At 37.2% G+C, this 18,976-nt stretch overlaps 1 long non-coding RNA gene across 1 annotated transcript in view; it reads right to left on the bottom strand.

Moving 5' to 3' along the window:
• Window positions 1-2,006: 2,006 nt before the first annotated feature.
• LOC129644816 (uncharacterized) overlaps window positions 2,007-18,976 on the bottom strand; it is a 28,614-nt gene continuing 11,644 nt past the window's right edge. Inside the window, exon 3 of the long non-coding RNA XR_008710998.1 lies at window positions 2,007-2,143. This is a non-coding gene — a long non-coding RNA (uncharacterized LOC129644816). The remainder of the gene's footprint in view (window positions 2,144-18,976) is intronic.

Raw genomic sequence — 18,976 nt, 5'->3', positions numbered from 1 at the left:
ACAGAGTAAATAATAAGCTTTTTTCTATTAAAAAAAAATAAAAGAATCCTTACCTTTGCCAGTTCTTCTTTCCCTCACATATTTGGGAGGAGTCTTGGTGGGATCCTAATGAAAATTTAGACAAAGATTTTCTCAGATGAATAATCTAAGAGTCATGATATCATCGCAACTATGGAAGATATGGAGATTAAAGGACATCCTCATTCCCAATTCATATTTCTTTGATATCTTTTATTATGTATTATGATTATAACTGCAGACTGCTTTGTTGAAGAATCTGAAAGTTCAGAGGAATAGAGAAGGGCACAAAACCTGTAAGATGTGAGATGGGTGGAGATTCCTTAAATCCCAAAAGGGAAGGGTCCTGGTTAATCCGAATAGTTTAAATAAGGATATAAGACAGAAATCATGATAAATTTAGAAAATGGCAATTTAAGTGCGGCATAAATAGTGCACAAGTGCTATGAATTTAAACACTTTTCCTGGTGTGAAATTTTCTTGTTAAGTGATCCCCTACTGTGACTTGTTTCTTTTACCTTTCTTGCTGCTTGTTTAATGAGGAGTCTTGGAAAAGTGTGTGACAACATCTAAATGCAAAAGCATTTGTCTGGGTACTTAGTGCACTTGTTGTAGATTTATTGCTAATTCTTGTAACTTTCTGGCATCATCAGGCATATAACTCTGCAGCTGGAAATCTGCAGTTTACTTCTACACTTTTTTTTAAACCTTCTGAGGCAGTCTTGAGTTGACAACAGATAGGGCAACAGAGAGTTAGTTACACAAGAGATCTCAGTTCCCAGGACGATCATAACCTGGAGGAAGGAAACTCATAAGACTACTGGCTTTTTGGGTAAAGATGTGAAGCAGGCATTTCTTAAACTATTCTGACTTATTCTAGTTAGAATCCCAACAACTTTCCCTGGTGTCTCAGATGGTAAAAAATCACCTGCAGTGCAGGAAACCTGGGTTCGATCCCTGAGTTAGGAAGATCCCCTGGAGAAGGACATGGCAACCCACTCCAGTATTCTTGCCTGGAGAATTTCATGGACAGAGGAGGCTGGCGGGCTACTATCCATCGGGTACCAAAGAGTCAGGCACAGCTGAGTGACTAACTTTTACTACTTTCACTTTCAGAATCCCAACCTAAGTCAAATAAAAGTAATAAATAATAGAACAATCCGACCCAGAAAGAAAGCTGAAAAATATTTAAGTAATCCTTTCCTGTATTTTTCTATTAGTAAAATATATAATATTAACATAATAAACATAGTATCTATACACATACTCACATATTTGCCCACATATAATCATGTCTGTATGCACATTGTGTGTATATTCCTCAATAATGAAAAAAATGGCTTTTTAAGAGTAAGAATATATCATTTTATATACAAAGAAAAGTGGAAATATTTTTCTATTTAGTTCATCTCAACATGTAGGTGAACACTAACATGGAAATAAGCCTTCCACCCCTAATTCTCTGTTTATGTAACAATAAGAATTAGTCTTCTGTGTGTCTCTGTGATGAACATCTTGGGCTCTGTTCAGTAAGCAAGGATCAATACCTATTTCTGGAGGTATTTGCTTAAAGATTTGAGTAAAAGCAATTTAAAAAGCCATGGAGAGAATCTTTTTGTCCACTTTATGTGTCTACTGCCCATATCCTCATTGTGAAAATCCGTCTTCGTCTTTCTCAAAAATTAACCTGCACATTAACTCTCTTGTGAATCCAAGCCCCTGAATTTCCATTTTTGTCATCCCACTAAGATTTATGCAAGCACTGTACTTAAACTAAATGTTCCACAGACTTACGAACTAGCCACATTTAATTACAGAATGGAGGAAATTAGAGTCCAAAGAATTGCACTTTGCCTCAAGGTCATCTAAGTCCCTCTTGGTGTTTTATGTTGTGGTCCTCAGTACTGTATGGGGCACACACACACACATACATACCACACAATTATTCAAAAAACAAAATGCATCTGTTTTCTTCCAGTTCAGCTCAGTTCAGTTCAGTCGCTCAGTTGTGTCCAACTCTTTGCGACCCCATGAATCGCAGCACGCCAGGCCTCCCTGTCCATCACCAACTCCCGGAATTCACTCAGACTCACGTCCATCGAGTCAGTGATGCCATCCAAACAGCCTGAAAAAGAGGAACCACTGTCCCTTTTAGATTGCTGCCACCATGCAATAGACAAAAGTATAGGAAATTCAAATATATCTTTATAAATGATAGGTACTACAGCTCTACTGGTGTAAGTCAATGTGAAGGAAATATTCTTATGGCCTCAAGATCAGCAGGTCAGAATGAGTCCATGTTAGGAACTTTGGGAACTCCAAATGTGTAGATGGGATAGAAAGCTAAGAGTTTCTTTCTTATTTTCAAGCTTTTAATAGATTTTTGTTATTACCCTTATTGGGATTCTCAGATGGTGCTAATGGTAAAGTACCTGCCTGCTAATGCAGGAGATTTAAGAGACATGAGTTCAATCCCTGGGTAGGGAAGATCTCCTGGAGGAGGGCATGGCTACCAACTCCAGTAACTGTGTCTGGAAAACCCCATTGACAGCGGAGCCTGGCAGGCAATGGTCCACGTGATCACAGAATCAGACACGACCGAAGCAACTTAGCATGCATTACTACTATAACCATTATTATCACTATGTTTAATATTTCATTTAATATTTACAATAGCTATAAAAATAGACATTACTATCCTAATTTTTCATATACAGCAAAAGATATAAAGAAACAGATCCAAAGTCACAGAGTCACCTATCATCACAGCCAGTAAGTTCTATGACAGAACTTTTAATTTTTTGTGGTTCTAAATGTATAAAAAATGCAAACACATTAGTATCCTCATGTATTTTCATGTGATCTCTTGCCTTCCATTGGAATATTCCCTTTATACATGTTAGGAATGTATTCAAATTTTCACTCAGTCAATTTATTAATTATAATCAATGATGCTGAAAGAAAACACACATCATTTTTCATCTCAAAATATTTAGAGTTAAGATGTGGAAACAAAATAATTATTTTAAAAATTAAATAATTTTAGAGAAACTATTCAAAACATTTTAAAATGCCAAAAGACATCAGGTTTATCATTAATTACTGAATTAATTATACAAACAACCAATCTGACAGGAATTCAGAACCAAAACCAAAAGACAGAGTTAACATTTAATTTTCCCCTATTTTTAATCAAAATTAAGTCATTCATTCAGCAAATATTTTTGAGCACCACTATGTGCCAGGCACATACTAGGTAATTTAGAGACAACTATTAATACAAGATTGGCTGCCTGCAAGGAATTTGCAGTCTATTAATTTCTATGTGATTTTTACAACATAACATGAGAACTACTATAACTGCAGTAAGTAACCAATCTAGTCACAGAGTATTAATAAAAAAATAGCTATCAGTTTTGCACATGAATCCAGTATCATGTGGATGAGCTTTTTACCAGTTAAAAGGCCTTTCCATGTATCAGATAGCTAGCCTTTCACTGACTATTCTTACATTGTCATTTTTCGGTGTCTTTGTTCATACTACTCATTAAGCTTACAGTACTTTTTCTTCCATTTATAATGGTCTAAATCCTACCTGTCTTAAGAAAAATTGTCAAACATTTCATATAAATGTAAATTGTTATAATCTTTCTAGACATCTATTGGCCAACATATATATTTCAGATTCTAAAGAATATTTCAAAACTTTGACCTACTTTCAGGAATGGTAAACATAAAGAAAAATGTGTACAAAATTGTAAGTCACAATATTATTTACAACAGTGAAAAACTGACAATAATTTAAATACATGAAAATAGATCATCTTAGTTTCAAATACCATTCTATGCACATCTATTTAGACTTAAGTCAATTTTTATTTTAAGAGAGAAAGAGAAATTATTTAAGCAGTGGTGTTCATACAGCTCAATGCATAGCCAACACAGAAATATAGGTCTTAGAGAAGTATTTGAGGGAAAAATCTGCCCCCCATCCCTATACTTGACCACTTGGTAGGATCATCTTTTATGGTGAATGTGGTTTATGAAACTTCTGAACTTAGCTTAACTAAATCATTTATTATTAATTCAAAGAAATATTAATCATGAGTAAATTTAACCCTTGGTAATTTTTTACTTACTTTATAAATTGTTGATTTTATAATTTAAACCCTCCAATCCCAAAGAAAGGTAATGCCAAAGACGCTTAAACTACCACACAATTGCACTCATCTCACACGCGAGTGAAGTAATGCTCAAAGTACTCTAAGCCAGGCTGCAACACTATGTGAACCATGAACTTTCATGTGTTCAAGCTGGATTTAGAAAAGGCAGAGGAACCAGAGATCAAATTGCCAACATCCACTGGATCATTGAAAAAGCAAGAGAGTTCCAGAAAAACATCTATTTCTGCTTTACTGACTATGCCAAAGCCTTTGACTGTGTGGACCACAACAAACTGTGGAAAATTCTGAAAGAGATGGGAATACCAGACCACCTGACCTGCCTCTTGAGAAATCTGTATGCAGGTCAGGAAGCAACAGTTAGAACTGGACATGAAACAATAGACTGGTTCCAAATAGGGAAAGGAGTACAGCAAGGCTGTATATTGTCACCCTGCTTATTTAACTTATATGCAGAGTACATCATGAGAAACACTGGGCTGGATGAAGCTCAAGCTAGAATCAAGATCGCAGGGAGAAATATCAATAACCTCAGATAATGCAGATGACACCATCCTTATGGCAGAGTGAGAAAAACTAAAGAGCCTCTTGATAAAAGTGGAAAAGTTGGCTTAAAACACAACATTCAGAAAACTAAGGTCATGGCATCTGGTCCTGTCACTTCGTGGCAAACAGATGGGGAAACAGTGGAAACAGTGACAGACTTTATTTGGGGGGCTCCAAAATTATTGCAGATGGTGACTGCAGCCATGAAATTAAAAGACGCTTGCTCCTTGGAAGAAAAGTTATGACCAACCTAGATAGCATATTAAAAAGCAGAGACATTACTTAGCCTACAAAGATCCATCTAGTCAAAGCTATGGTCTTTCCAGTAGTCATGTTTGGATGTCAGAGTTGGACTATGAAGAAAGCTGAGCGCCGAAGAATTGATCCTTTTGAACTGTGGTGTTGGAGAAGACTCTTGAGCGTCTCTTGGACAGCAAGGAGATCCAACCAGTCAATTCTAAAGGAAATCAGAACTCAATATTCATTGGAAGGACTGATGCTGAAGCTGAAACTCCATTACTTTGGCCACCTGATGCTAAGAACTGACTCATTTGTAAAGACCCTGATGCTGGTAAAGATTGAAGGTGGGACGAGAAGGGGATGACAGAGGATGAGATGGTTGGATGGCATCACTGACTCAATGGACATGAGTTTGAGTAAATTCCAGGAGCTGATGATGGACAAGGAGGCCTGGTGTGGTGCAGTCCATGGGGTCTCAAAGAGTCGGACACAACTGAGTGAATGAACTGACTGTGATGCAACTCCATGGCCCATAAATATGACAGAATAGAATATAACCATTAAAAGTATCATTGTAGAAAAATGAATAAAAATACCTCCATTTATATGTTATTGTGGAAGAAAAATGTTTTCTATACTGACATTAAAACAAAAGGATATATTAATTTGACTACATAAATATAACAATAAAATTGTAACTTCAAATATAATATTTAGATGCATGCAGCTAACTGTAGAAAAAGTTAAATATGTAAATGAAATTGTTACTGCTTTTAAAACATAAATTGTTTGAAAGTTAATAAGAAAAATCATACCTCCTGCTTAAAGACATGGGAAGAGCAGAAACAGGTCATTCACAAAATTACACTCATATACAGCAATAATCAGGAAACATGGGAAAACAACACTAATATTAATAAGACAAATCTTTTAAAAATAAAAAGTTTTTTTTTTAAAAGTAATTTTACAATACTTGTGAGGATGTGGCACAAGGATCATTATCAACCCTGCTTATAGAAATGTAATTTTTTAGATCAATTTCTCAAGTATTCAGTTCAGTTCAGTCGCTCAGGCATGTCCAACTCTTTGTAACCCCATGGACTGCAGCACGCCAGACCTCCCTGTCCATCACCAACTCCTGGAGTTTACTCAAACTCATGTCCATTGAGTCGGTGATGCCATCCAACCATCTCCTCCTCTGTCAGCCCCTTCTCCTCCTGCCTTCAATCTTTCCCAGCATCAGGATCTTTTCCAATGAGTCAGTTCTTCACATCAGGTGGCCAAAGTATTGGAGTTTCAGCTTCAACATCAGTCCTTCTAATGAATATTCAGGACTGATTTCCTTTAGGATGGACAGGTTGTATCTCCTTGAAGTCCAATGGACTCTCAAGAATCTTCTCCAATACCACAGTTCAAAAGGATCAATTCTTCGGCGCTCAGCTTTCTTTATAGTCCAACTCTTATATCCATACATGACTACTGAAAAAACCAAGTATCTCAAGTATTAGGAAAGCTTTTAAAGCTTTTAAAATTTTAAATGTGCAAAAATATTGGCCTAAATATTGTATTATTATGAGGATTTGTCCTAAGGAAATAACACAGATATGCACAAAGAATTGACTATTTACATTTATGCCACTTTTTTAATACCTGAAATTTGAGGAGGAAGAGGAAACTAATGTCCAAGACTAGCAACTTGCTTGAGTAACAGATTTATCCTAGAAGTGAAGGACAATATGAACTTTAAAATTAAATTGGAAAAGAATAGTTAACGTTTTATTATGGCTAATATTCTATTCTCTCTATATACATATATATTTTTTATATGCAGATAGATAGATAGATCTCTCTCTTTATCCAGTCATCTGCCCATGGATATTTACATTGTTTCCATGTCTTGACTATTGAGAATAGTGCTGCTGTGAATATGAATGAATTATTTTTTAATTATGCTTTTCTTTAGATATAAGCCCAGGAGTGGGATTGCAGCATCATATGGTAGCTCTAGTTTTATTTAAGAAACTTCCATACTGCTCTCCATAGTGGCTGTCCCAATTTGCATTCCCACAAACAGTGTGAGAGTGTTCTGTTTTCTTTACAGCTTCTCCAGCATTTATTATTTGTAGATTTTTTGATGATGGTCCCTCTGACCAGTGTGAGGTGATACTTCATTGTAGTTTTGCTTGCATTTCTCTAATAATTAGTGATGTTGAGCATCTTTTCATGGGCTATTTTCCCCATCTGTATGTCTTTTTTGGAGAAATGTTTATTTAGATCTTCTGCTTATTTTTTGATTGTTTGGTTTTTGTTTTTGTTGGTTTTTCTGTTGGGGGAGTATTGAGCTGTGTGAGCTGCTTGCTTGTTTTTGAGATTAATCTCCTGTTGGTCACATTATTTGCAAATATTTTGTCCCATTCTGTAGGTTTTATTTTTGTTTTGTTGTTGTTGTTTTGTTTTGTTTTTTGGTTTCCTTTACTGTGCAGAAGCTTTTAAGTTTAATTAGATCCCACTTTTTTGTTTGTTTTTATTTACATTAGCCTAGGAGACAGATCCAAAAAGATATTACTATGATTTATATCAAAGAGTGTTCTGCCTATGTTTCCCCCAGGAGTTTTATAGTATCTGATCTTGCATTTAGGTGTTTAATCCACTTTTAGTTTATTTTTGTATATGGTATTAGAGTATATTCTAATTTTATTTTATTTTTTACATCAGTTCAGTTCAGTTCAGTCTCTCAGTCATATCCAACTCTTTGCATGGAGCTGTCCAATATTCCTAGCACCATTTATTGAAGTGATTGCCTTCTCCATTGTTTATTTTTCCTCTTTTCTTGTAGATTAATTGACCATAGGATTGTGGATTTACTTCTGGGCTTTCTGTCGTGTTCCACTGACCTATATTTCTGTTTTTGTGCCAGTGCCATACTACTTCGATTACTGTAGCTTTGTAATATAATCTGAAGTCAAGGAGTCTGACTCTACCAGACCCATTTTTTCTTTCTCAAGATTGCTTTAGGTAATCATGGTCTTTGTGTTTCCATACAAATTAAAAAACAAAATTGTTCTAGTTCTTTGAAAAATGCCATTTGTACTTTGATAGGGATTTCATTAAATCTGTGACTTCCCTGGTGGCTCATATGGTAAAGCATCTGCCTACAATGTGGGAGACACTGGTTCGGTCTTCCCAGTGTCTGGGAAGATCCCCTGGAGATCTTCTCTGGGTCTGGAAGATCCCCTGGAGAAGGAAATGACAACCCTCTCCAGTACTCTTGCCTGGAAAATCCCATGGACAGATGAGCATGGTAGGCTACAGTCCATGGGGTTGCAAAGAGTTGGACACAACTGAGCAACTTCACTTTCTTTTCTTTCTTTCATTAAATCTGCAGGTTACCTTGGTAACATAGTCATTTTGACCATATCAATTCTTCCAATCCAAGATCACAGTATAGCTTTCCATCTGTTTCTGTCACCTACAGGTCATTTTGTCAGCATGGTATAGTTTTGGGAGTACCAGTCTTTTGCCTCATTATAAAGGTATATTCCTAGGTTTTTATTTTATTTTTAATGTGATGGTAAATGGAGCTGTTTCCTTAATTTCTCTTTCTGATCTCTTATTGTTAGTGTGTAGAAATGCAGCATACTTAATTTTTTTATCTTACTTATTTATTTATTGGCTGTGCTGGGTTTTTGTGGCTGCTCACAGGCTTTCTCTTGTTGTGGCATGTGGGGGCCAAACACTAGCTGTGGTGTGCAGGCTTCTCATTGCAGTGGCCTCTCGCGCTGCAGAGCACAGTTCTAGGCATGTTGTGACACTCCAGCTTTGTTGCCCCAAGGAACATGGGATCTTCCCAGACCAGAAATCAAACCCCTGTCCCTCATATTGGCAGACAAACTCTTAACCACTGGATCACCAAGGAAGTTCCTGCAGCAGATTTAAATAGACTCATTGACATAGAAGAGAAGATCTCCTGGAGGAGGGCAAGGCAACCTACTCCAGTATTCCTGCCTGGAGAATCCCATGGACAGAAGAGCCTGGCGGGCTATGGTCTGTAGGGTCACAAAGAGTAGGACACAACTAAAGTGACTTAACATGCATGCACATAGACACAGAAAACATACTTAGAGTTATCAAAGGGGAAATGAATGGAGGAGGGATGAATTAGAGGTTTGGGACTAATATAAATGCATTAATATATATGGACATCACCAGATGGTCAGCACTGAAATCAGATTGATTATATTCTTTGCAGCCAAAGATGGAGAAGCTCTATAGAGTCAGCAAAAGCAAGACTGGGAGTTGACTGTGGCTCAGATCATGAATTCCTTATTGCCAAATTCAGACTTAAATTGAAGAAAGTAGGGAAAACCACTAATAATTTAGGTATGACCTAAATCAAATTCCTTATGATTATACAGTGAAGTGAAAAATAGATTTAAGGGCCTAGATCTGATAGACACAGTGCCTGATTAACTATGGAATGATGTTCGGGACATTGTACAGGAGACAGGGATCAAGACCATCCCCATGGAAAAGAAATGCAAAAAAGCAAAATGGCTCTCTGAGGAGGCCTTACAAATAGCTGTGAAAAGAAGAGAAGCAAAAAGCAAAGGAGAAAAGGAAAGCTATTCCCATTTGAGTGCAGAGTTCCAAAGAATAGCGAGGAGAGATAAGAAAGCCTTCCTCAGCAATCAATGCAAAGAAATAGAGGAAAACAAAAGAATGGGAAAGACTAGAGAGCTCTTCAAGAAAATTAGAGATACCAAGGGAGCATTTCATGCAAAGACGGGCTCGATAAAACAGAAATGGCATGGACCTAAAAGAAACAGAAGATATTAAGAAGAGGTGGCAAGAATACACAGAAAAACTGTACAAAACATATCTTCATGACCCAGATACTCACGATGCTGTGGTCACTCAACTAGAGCCAGATCTTGGAATGTGAAATCAAGTGGGCCTTAGAAAGCATTGCTACGAACAAGGCTAGGGGAGGTCATGGAATTCCAGTTGAGCTCTTTCAAATCCTGAAAGATGATGCTGTGAAATTGCTGCACTCAATATGCCAGCAAATTTGGAAAACTCAGCAGTGGCCACAGGACTGTAAAAGATCAGTTTTCATTCCAGTCCCAAAGAAAGGCAATGCCAAAGAATCCTCAAACTATTGCACAATTGCATTCATCTCACAAGCTAGGAAAGTAATGCTCAAAATTCTCCAAGCCAGGCTTCAGCAATGCATGAACCATGAAATTCCAGATGTTCAAGCTGGTTTTAGAACGGGCAGAGAACCAGAGATCAAATTGGCAACATCCGCTGGATCATGGAAAAAGCAAGAGAGTTCCAGAAAAACATCTATTTCTGCTTGATTGACTATGCCAAACCCTTTGACTGTGTAGATCACAATCAGCTGTGGAAAATTCTGAAAGATGGGAATACCAGACCACCTGACCTGCCTCTTGAGAAACCTGTATGCAGGTCAGGAAGCAACAGTTAAAACTGGACATGGAACAACAGACTGGTTTGAAATAGGAAAAGGAGTATATCAAGCCTGTATATTGTCACCCTGCTTATTTAACTTATATGCAGAGTACCTCATGAGAAATGCTGGGTTGGAAGAAGCACAAGCTGGAATCAAGATTGCCGACAGATATATCAATAACTTCAGATATGCAGATGACACCACCTTTATGGCAGACAGTGAAGAAGAACTAAAGTGCCTCTTGATGAAAGTGAAAGAAGAGAGTAAAAAATTTGGTTTAAAGCTCAACATTCAGAAAACTAAGATCATGGCATCCAGTCCCATCACTTCATGGCAAATAGATAGGGAAAGAGTGGAAATAGTGTCAGACTTTATTTGGCTCCAAAATCACTGCAGATGGTGATTGCAACCATGAAATTAAAAGACGCTTACTCCTTGGAAGGAAAGTTATGACCAACCTAGACCACATATGAAAAAGCAGAGACATTACTTAGCCTACAAAGATCCATCTAGTCAAAGCTATGGTCTTTCCAGTAGTCATGTATGGATGTGAGAGTTGGACTGTGAAGAAGTTGAGTGCCGAAGAATTGATGCTTTTGAACTGTGGTGTTGGAGAAGACTCTTGAGAGTCCCTTGGACTGCAAGGAGATCCAACCAGTCCATCCTAAAGGAAACCACTCCTGGTTGTTTATTGGAAGGACTGATGCTAAAGCTGAAACACCAATACTTTGGCCACCTCATGCAAAGAGTTGACTCATTGGAAAAGACTCTGATGCTGGGAGGCATTGGGGGCAGGAGGAGGAGATGACAGAGGATGAGATGGCTGGATGGCAACACCGACTCAATGCACATAAGTTAAGTGAATTCTGGGAGTTGATGATGGACAGGGAGGCCTGGCGTTCTGCGATTCATGGGGTTGCAAAGAGTTGGACATTACTGAGCGACTGAACTGACTGATATATATATGTGTGTGTATATATATATATAAAATAGATAGCCAACAAAAACCTACTCTATAGCACAAGAAACTATACTCAAAGTTTTGTAATAACTTAAAAGGGGAAAAAAACTGGAAAAGAATAGATATATGTATGTATGTGTCTGAATCACTTTGCTCCACACCTGAAACAAAAACAACAGTGTAAATAAATTATACTTATATTAAAATTTTTAAATATTGGTGCTAATTACAAAAAATAATAGTTTTTTCAATAATTATTAAGGAAACATAAAAGGCTTTTATGAAACTTTAAGCAGTTATTGTTAATGAGTGTCTTAAATGTACCTGGAACTCTTCCTAGAATATTTTTAACCTCACAAAAGTTCACATTTTTTGTAGAAAACAGGCAATAAATGGTAGTTGGACAAATAAATGAAGATTATAAAGGTGATGAATAGAGAGATAGATGAAAGAAAGAAATTGATGCTGTGCTGCTGGAGAAGACTCCTGAGAGTCCTTTGGACTGCAAGGAAATCAATGCAGTCAATCCTAAAGGAAGTCAACCCTGAATACTCACTGGAAGGATTGATGCTGAAGCTGAATCTCCAGTATTTTGGTCACCAGCCAACTCATTGGAAAAGTCCCTGATGCTGGGAAAGACTTAGGGCAGGGGAAGAGGGCGACAGAGGATAAGAGGCTGGACGGCATCAGCAATGCAATGGACATGAACTTGCGCAAACTCCAGAAGATGGTGAGGGACGGGGAGGCCTGGCATCCTGCAGCCCATGGGGTCACAAATAATCAGATATGACTGGGCACCTGAACAACAATCAAAAAGAGATAGAGCTAAGTGATGATAAGTGAAAATAGAACCAGAATATGACAGAGTAACAGTGGGCAGGTGCAAGCATTGAAAAGTCTCTTCTTTCCGTTCTCCCTCTCTCCCTTCTTCCTTTTCTCCTCTTTTCTTCACTTACTTTCTCTTCTCTCCTTTTATTTGCTTAGTGGTCTCCAGGAATAGCAAGAGTGTGCAAGGAGGAGTAGGATGAAAGAGCAGATTCTGCTGAGCCTTATATACCTTGGTAACTTTGAAATTTGCTATGAAGCCAAAGGAAAAATTTTGGAGAGAAAAGTGAAATTGATCTGATTTGCTTTTTAATGATCTGATCTTCAGTTTAAACAAATTTTAAGTCACTATGCTGGCTGCAAAATGAAGATAAAACTAAATTCCATTGGTGAGGGAAGAATCCAGGAGACCAGGAGAAATAGAGATATTTTATCTATGCTTTCTTTCCTCAAATATTTATAGAATACCTAATTTTCATCAGATTCAGGAGTATAGCAGTAAATAAAAGATTAAAAATTGGAGCCTACATCCTAATGGAAAGAAACCAACAGTAAAAGACAAAAGTATAACATATAGTATGTTAGGTAGCAATAAATCCAGTAGAATAAAATGAAGAGGAGCTACAGATGTCTAATATGCAGTTTTAAATTGAATGGGCAGCTTTATTGCTAATTTTGATGCCTCACTATTGGCATTTAAATAAAGGCCTGAAGGAGATGAAATGGAAACTGTGTAGATATCTGCTGAGGAGCCTACCAGGTAGATGGACACAGCAGTTGCTAAGACTGTTCATAATAGAGTGACTGGTGTGTTCAGGAGCAACAAAGAAAGAAGCCAGTGTCCACAGAGCAGAGGGACAAAAAGAGTAGAAGGCGAGGACAGACATAAAAGTTAGAGGAAGGAAGTAAACTGAGTCTTAATAGAGCACTCATAACTTCTTTGGCTTTTACTCTGTAGGAGAAGAGGAAATTTTGGAGGGATTTGATTGGGAATAACATGATCTGTTTTACCCTTTAAAGGGAGCACTCTTGTTGCCTTATTGACTCTAAATCGTGTTGCCTTATTGAAAATAGAATAGGGGGCAGTGGTAGAAACAGGGAGAAAGGTTCAGAAATTACTACACTTATCCAGATTGTTATTATTGTTCATTCTCTAAGTCATGTTCAACTCTTTTAGACTCCATGGACTTCAGCACAAGTGGCTTCCCTGTCCTTCACTATCTCCTGGAGTTCGCGCAAATTCATGTCCATTGAGTCAGTGATGCTATCTAACCATATCATCCTCTGCAGCCCCCTTCTCCTTTTGTCTTCAGTCTTTATCAACATCAGGATCTTCTCCAATAAGAGAACATTATACTCGGAACTGAGGTGACAACCTCAGTTGAGGTCCTGCATATATTTTAATGGTCAAGCAGATAAGATATTTGACAGTTTGGGGGTACAGTATGAGAGTAAGACAGAAGTATGACTCAGGTTTTTTGGTCTGATTAATTAGAAAAGTGACTCAATGTCTAGTCTGTTTACTGGAAAAATTAAGGGCTATTTACAGAGACTGGGAAGACTGAAGAAAACAGGTTTACAAGGGAAGGTGGGCAACATCACAAATTTGATTTCAAATATTTTAAGTCTAAAATGACAATTGGCCACAGATGGGAACATACAGTTCTGGGATTCAGATGACAGGTCCAAGTGGAAGATGAAAATTTGGTTGTTGCAAATTATACAGGCTGTTTAAAACCAAGAGAATAGGTAGAGTTAGAGAAAGGAGTAGGTCTGAGGAGCATCCAAGGTCAGGGATGTTGGAAGAAGCAGAAAAGCAAGCTAAGAAGAAATGGCCTGTGATGGAGAAGGAAATCTAGGGGAATGTGGTGTCATTGAAGCCAAGAGAAGAAAGTTTCAAGGAGAATCCCATGGGAGGAGCCTGGTGGGCTGCAGTCCATGGGGTCGCTAAGAGTCGGACACAACTGAGCGACCTCACTTTCACTTCTTACTTTCATGCATTGGAGAAGGCAACGGCAACCCACTCCAGTGTTCTTGCCTGGAGAATCCCAGGGATGAGGGAGTCTGGTGGGCTGCTGTCTATGGGGTCGCACAGAGTCGGACACAACTGAAGTGACTTAGCAGCAGCAGCAGCAGTGAGTGATATACTGAGTCCAATGTTGAATTAGGTTACATAAGATAAGAACAAAGAACAGACCATAAGATATAGCATGGGGGTTATTGGTGCACTTGAGAACAGCAGGTGGAGTGGTGGAGGCAAAAGCAAATAGGATGGGTTTAAGAGGGAATGAGGATATTCTGGAAAATAACAGGCTTATATTCTTCAAAAATGTTAAAATCATGGAATACAGGCTGCGATTAAAGTCGATTAAAGGGATAAGATAAGTAAATGAAAAAGGTGATAACAGACCAGAAAAATTTTTCTTCTTTTGCTCTATAGAACATTAGTAGAACAATTCATGATGTCTGAATAAGGTAACTAAATCATAATAATTTTTATCAATATTATCTTCATGATTTTAATAGTTGTGCTTTTTTGTGGAAAAGATATTGGTTTTGAAGAAATATATGCTAAAGTATCTATGGTTAAAAGGGCATTATATCATGAACTTTATTGTTTTTTTTTCCTTTTATTTTTTAGCAACTTAAGTCATTCAGAGACAAAGAATGAAAATTGATGTAGTAAAATAACATTTGAGGAATCTGAGTAATGAATATGTGAGAATTGTTTGTTCTATTTCTGAAACTTCTCTGTAATTCTGAAGTATTTCATAATAAAATGAAAATGAATAGTTAAAATATTAAAAAGTAAAAGAAATAAAGGGAGAGGACAGGGGGAAATAAAGGGAGAATCAGCAGAGTAATTTGGGTGCATCTCTTTTTCCCTTTAATAACTTTCTAATTTGCCTATTCTTTAAATAAATTATACCTTATTTTACAAGTATTTCTTTGTTTTTATTCACCTAAGTCAGTGGATCTTTCTTTCTCTTAAAAAAAAAAAATCCATTCCTTTTGACTTGAAACTAATGATAAAGGGTATGTTAAAAAAAAAAAAAGTGAATATCTCCTTGATTTTCTGAGCAAGACAGAATCCTAAATAATATGATTTAATTCTAGACCTTGAAAATTGCTTTTTTTAATCTTAGAGTTTACAATAAATTTATTGAACTTTTCTGTTCTTCAATCTAATAAGATTGCATGTTCTCTATATAATTAATTCCTTCATTGCTCTGTATTTGTTCATCAATATTAATAAAAATCTCCCCATCATTCTGTGTAGTGAAGCCATTCTCAGTATTTTGGAAATCTAAAGTTACAATCAGAGCCCATGAAATACACAAATCCAGAGCCAAGCTGCCAACACCCTCTGAGGAGACGATTTTTAAGTCTGTAGACAAGGACTTGAATCTAAGTTCTTATGATTACCACAGATCCCCCTCTGAGCCCTGGAAATAGAGATACAATATTGAGTGAAGGCAAAGATTTGTAATGAGAAAAAAGATGAGAAGTTTCTAAAGGAGGTTGGGTGTTTTTCTAAAAGACTAGGAAGATAATTCAGATGCAAGGGTGAAGAATGAGGAAGAATTTTAGTAGAGGGATACCCACTGGAATTTTAACACTGATAATAACCAGGTGTAGTTCATTTGAGAGGAAATGGGATCTCGTGAGGAGATAGAATTGAGTGACCTTGATCACGAGACTAGGTAACATATGATTGTTCTTCCCAATAGAATGAAAGCTAAGCTCCATTTCATTAATTTGCTAATGGCTTTCCTTCTGCTGTATATATGTCTTCCTACCATATTGTTCATGACAGTGTATGCATATGGGCAGGCATATGCCCATGTCTGCCTCATTTAAAGGTGATTCTCATCTAGTCTCCCCTATCTTGATAAGTATGCCCCAGGACTTAGTCCTATAGTATAAAACTCCTGTACACATCTGCTCTCAATCTTCTCAATTTTGTCAAAGATTTTACTTCTCTATATCACTCTGCCAGCTGGCCAGATAGCATGAATCTGGGATGAAAGTTAGAAGATTTCCTGTTTCCTGGTATAAAGGCTGGAAGAGCATAACCAAAACTGAATCAAAATTTCAGCTCTGCCATTTGTTCATTGATGTTAAGCTACCTCCATTAGCTTCTATCTTCTTTCTGTAAAATGTGTGGGTAAGGATACCAGAGAGGTTTGTTGAGAATACAAAATGAGATGATTTATAAAGTGATAATCGTAAATAGCACATAAAAACTCAAATATATGTTAGCCAGAAATAGTGACAGTAAGAGCAGTAGTTGTATTTATATGAATGCAGTACCTATTAGTACATTTTAGGATTCTTAATTAGCATATATATATTTATGAAATAAAGTTCTAGCTGAGATCTCATGCTTAGGCAATAGAAACTTTGCTTTAAAACTAATAGTTAAATAATTTTGTAGAGATTAGATTTCTCTTCAGGGAGACTATGGATAGTTTAAGCTATTAGTAAAGAGCACACTCTCAGTTAATCAAAAGAAAAAGTGTGAGATGCTTAAAATATAAAGTTGGGTTGGATTTTCAACTGTTTGCTACTAATGCAGGTAACCACGTAGTGATACTAACTTTACATTGTATCTGTGGACTCTGTGATAATCAGCTAGCTTGTTAGCATAGAGACCCATTGATTGGCAATGACTCAGTCCAAGCCTGACTCAGAAAAAGGCTTTCACAAAGCTACTTTAAGATTCTGAAATGCAAAATATGCCCCAAATCCCTCCTACCAGTTCCAGTCTTTTCGCACTCTAATTAGCATAACTTTCAACTACAATACAATATATCTTATATACATGAACTCTGTACCCATTTAATTTTTTATCTACTTCAACATCTGACCTTCAGCATGGGTGAATATATGTTTTTCCATCTTGGCACTTCATCTTGGCTCTCTATCCAAATCTCAATCCTCCTAATTTATTTTTAAGATAAGTTCATGCCTTGCATACAAAAGGGATCCAGAGACTGTGTGCATGTGTGTAAGTAGGGATACTAACTTAACTAGCCAGGATGAAAAGAAACAAAGGAAATACAAATGTGTGGCTCCTCAGAGGAGTTCTGCCTTAAGAAGCCTTTTCCAAATGAATGGGTGAGAGAATACAATTTGACAATTATCTGCCCCTTTCTCAGTTCGCTGTCATTTTAATTTTAAACCTCTTAAATTATTAAGATTTTAATTGAACACAGACACAGCCATATCCAAAAAGTTTGAAGAAATGAAAATTCTCTTTTTAAAGAAAAATCATTGAATGTTCTACAGAAATCCAATTTTGACTCTAGTCTTTACAAAGCGAGACTTAGACACAAGACATGCTGGCATTGCCAGGAATATACCCATCGAAGAGGATTAAACCTAGAAATAAACAAAGGTTCACTAACTCGGGGCAGGGGTGTACTCTCAGGAAAAATTAGTTGGACTAGTAGAATAGTTTTTCCTATTTTGAAAATAATTTGTACTAGGCCATCTGTCCTGTAAGCAAGTCATGAAAGTAAAGAATTAAGCTTTGGCCTCCCTCAGTGCCAGCAGGTTTGTTAATTATCTTCCTTCTATTAGAATACTGATGATGTTCTCATCCTAAATATAGGGAATGGATAGAGTAAGATAATTATTCTTTCAGGGGTACATGGTTGGATTTTTGGAACTTCAGCAAAATCAGCCTATGAACACAATTTTTTTTTTTTAAAAAAGCAATATTCAAAATTTTGAAGACCACAAAAGAACAAAAAAAAAGTGACAACAGTTAAAAGAAACATAGTATGTTTCATGGCTCAGTTGTGCATAATATAATCTATATTATCTAAACACTATATAATGACCTTTTTCAAAATTTTTTATATATTTATATTTGGAGGATACAAAAATTAAACATGTGCATGTATGTGGTGGTGGGAGCAAAAACTGGTGGTTGGGAAAATGAATGATGAAAGATAGTCATTTCCTAACAGGAAGTATATACACTCATTTCTGTTCAGTTCAGTTCAGTTCAGTTCAGTCACTCAGTCGTGTCAGACTCTTTGCGACCCCATGAATGGCAGCATGCCAGGCCTCCCTGTCCATCACCAGCTCCCGGAGTTCACTCAGACTCACGTCCATCGAGTCAGTGATGCCATCCAGCCATCTAATCCTCTGTCGTCCCCTTCTACTCCTGCCCCCAATCCCTCCCAGCATCAGAGTCTTTTCCAATGAGTCAACTCTTCTCATGAGGTGGCCAAAGTACTGGAGTTTCAGCTTCAGCATCATTCCCTCCAAAGAAATCCCAGGGCTGATCTCCTTCAGAATGGACTGGTTGGATCGCCTTGCAGTCCAAGGGACTCTCAAGAGTCTTCTCCAACACCACAGTTCAAAAGCATCAATTCTTCAGCACTCAGCCTTCTTCACAGTCCAACTCTCACATCCATACATGACCACAGGAAAAACCATAGCCTTGACTAGACAGACTTTTGTTGGCAAAGTAATGTCTCTGCTTTTGAATATGCTATCTAGGTTGGTCATAACTTTCCTTCCAAGGAGTAAGCGTCTTTTAATTTCATGGCTGCAGTCACCATCCGCAGTGATTTTGGAGCCCCCAAAAAATAAAGTCTGACACTGTTTCCACTGTTTCCCCATCTATTTGCCATGAAGTGATGGGACCAGATGCCATGATCTTCGTTTTCTGAATGTTGAGCTTTAAGCCAACTTTTTCAGTCTTCTCTTGCACCT

This window comes from Bubalus kerabau, chromosome 2, assembly GCF_029407905.1.
Source record: "Bubalus kerabau isolate K-KA32 ecotype Philippines breed swamp buffalo chromosome 2, PCC_UOA_SB_1v2, whole genome shotgun sequence".
NCBI lineage: Eukaryota > Metazoa > Chordata > Mammalia > Artiodactyla > Bovidae > Bubalus > Bubalus kerabau.
This window is presented reverse-complemented; position numbering and strand designations above follow the sequence as displayed.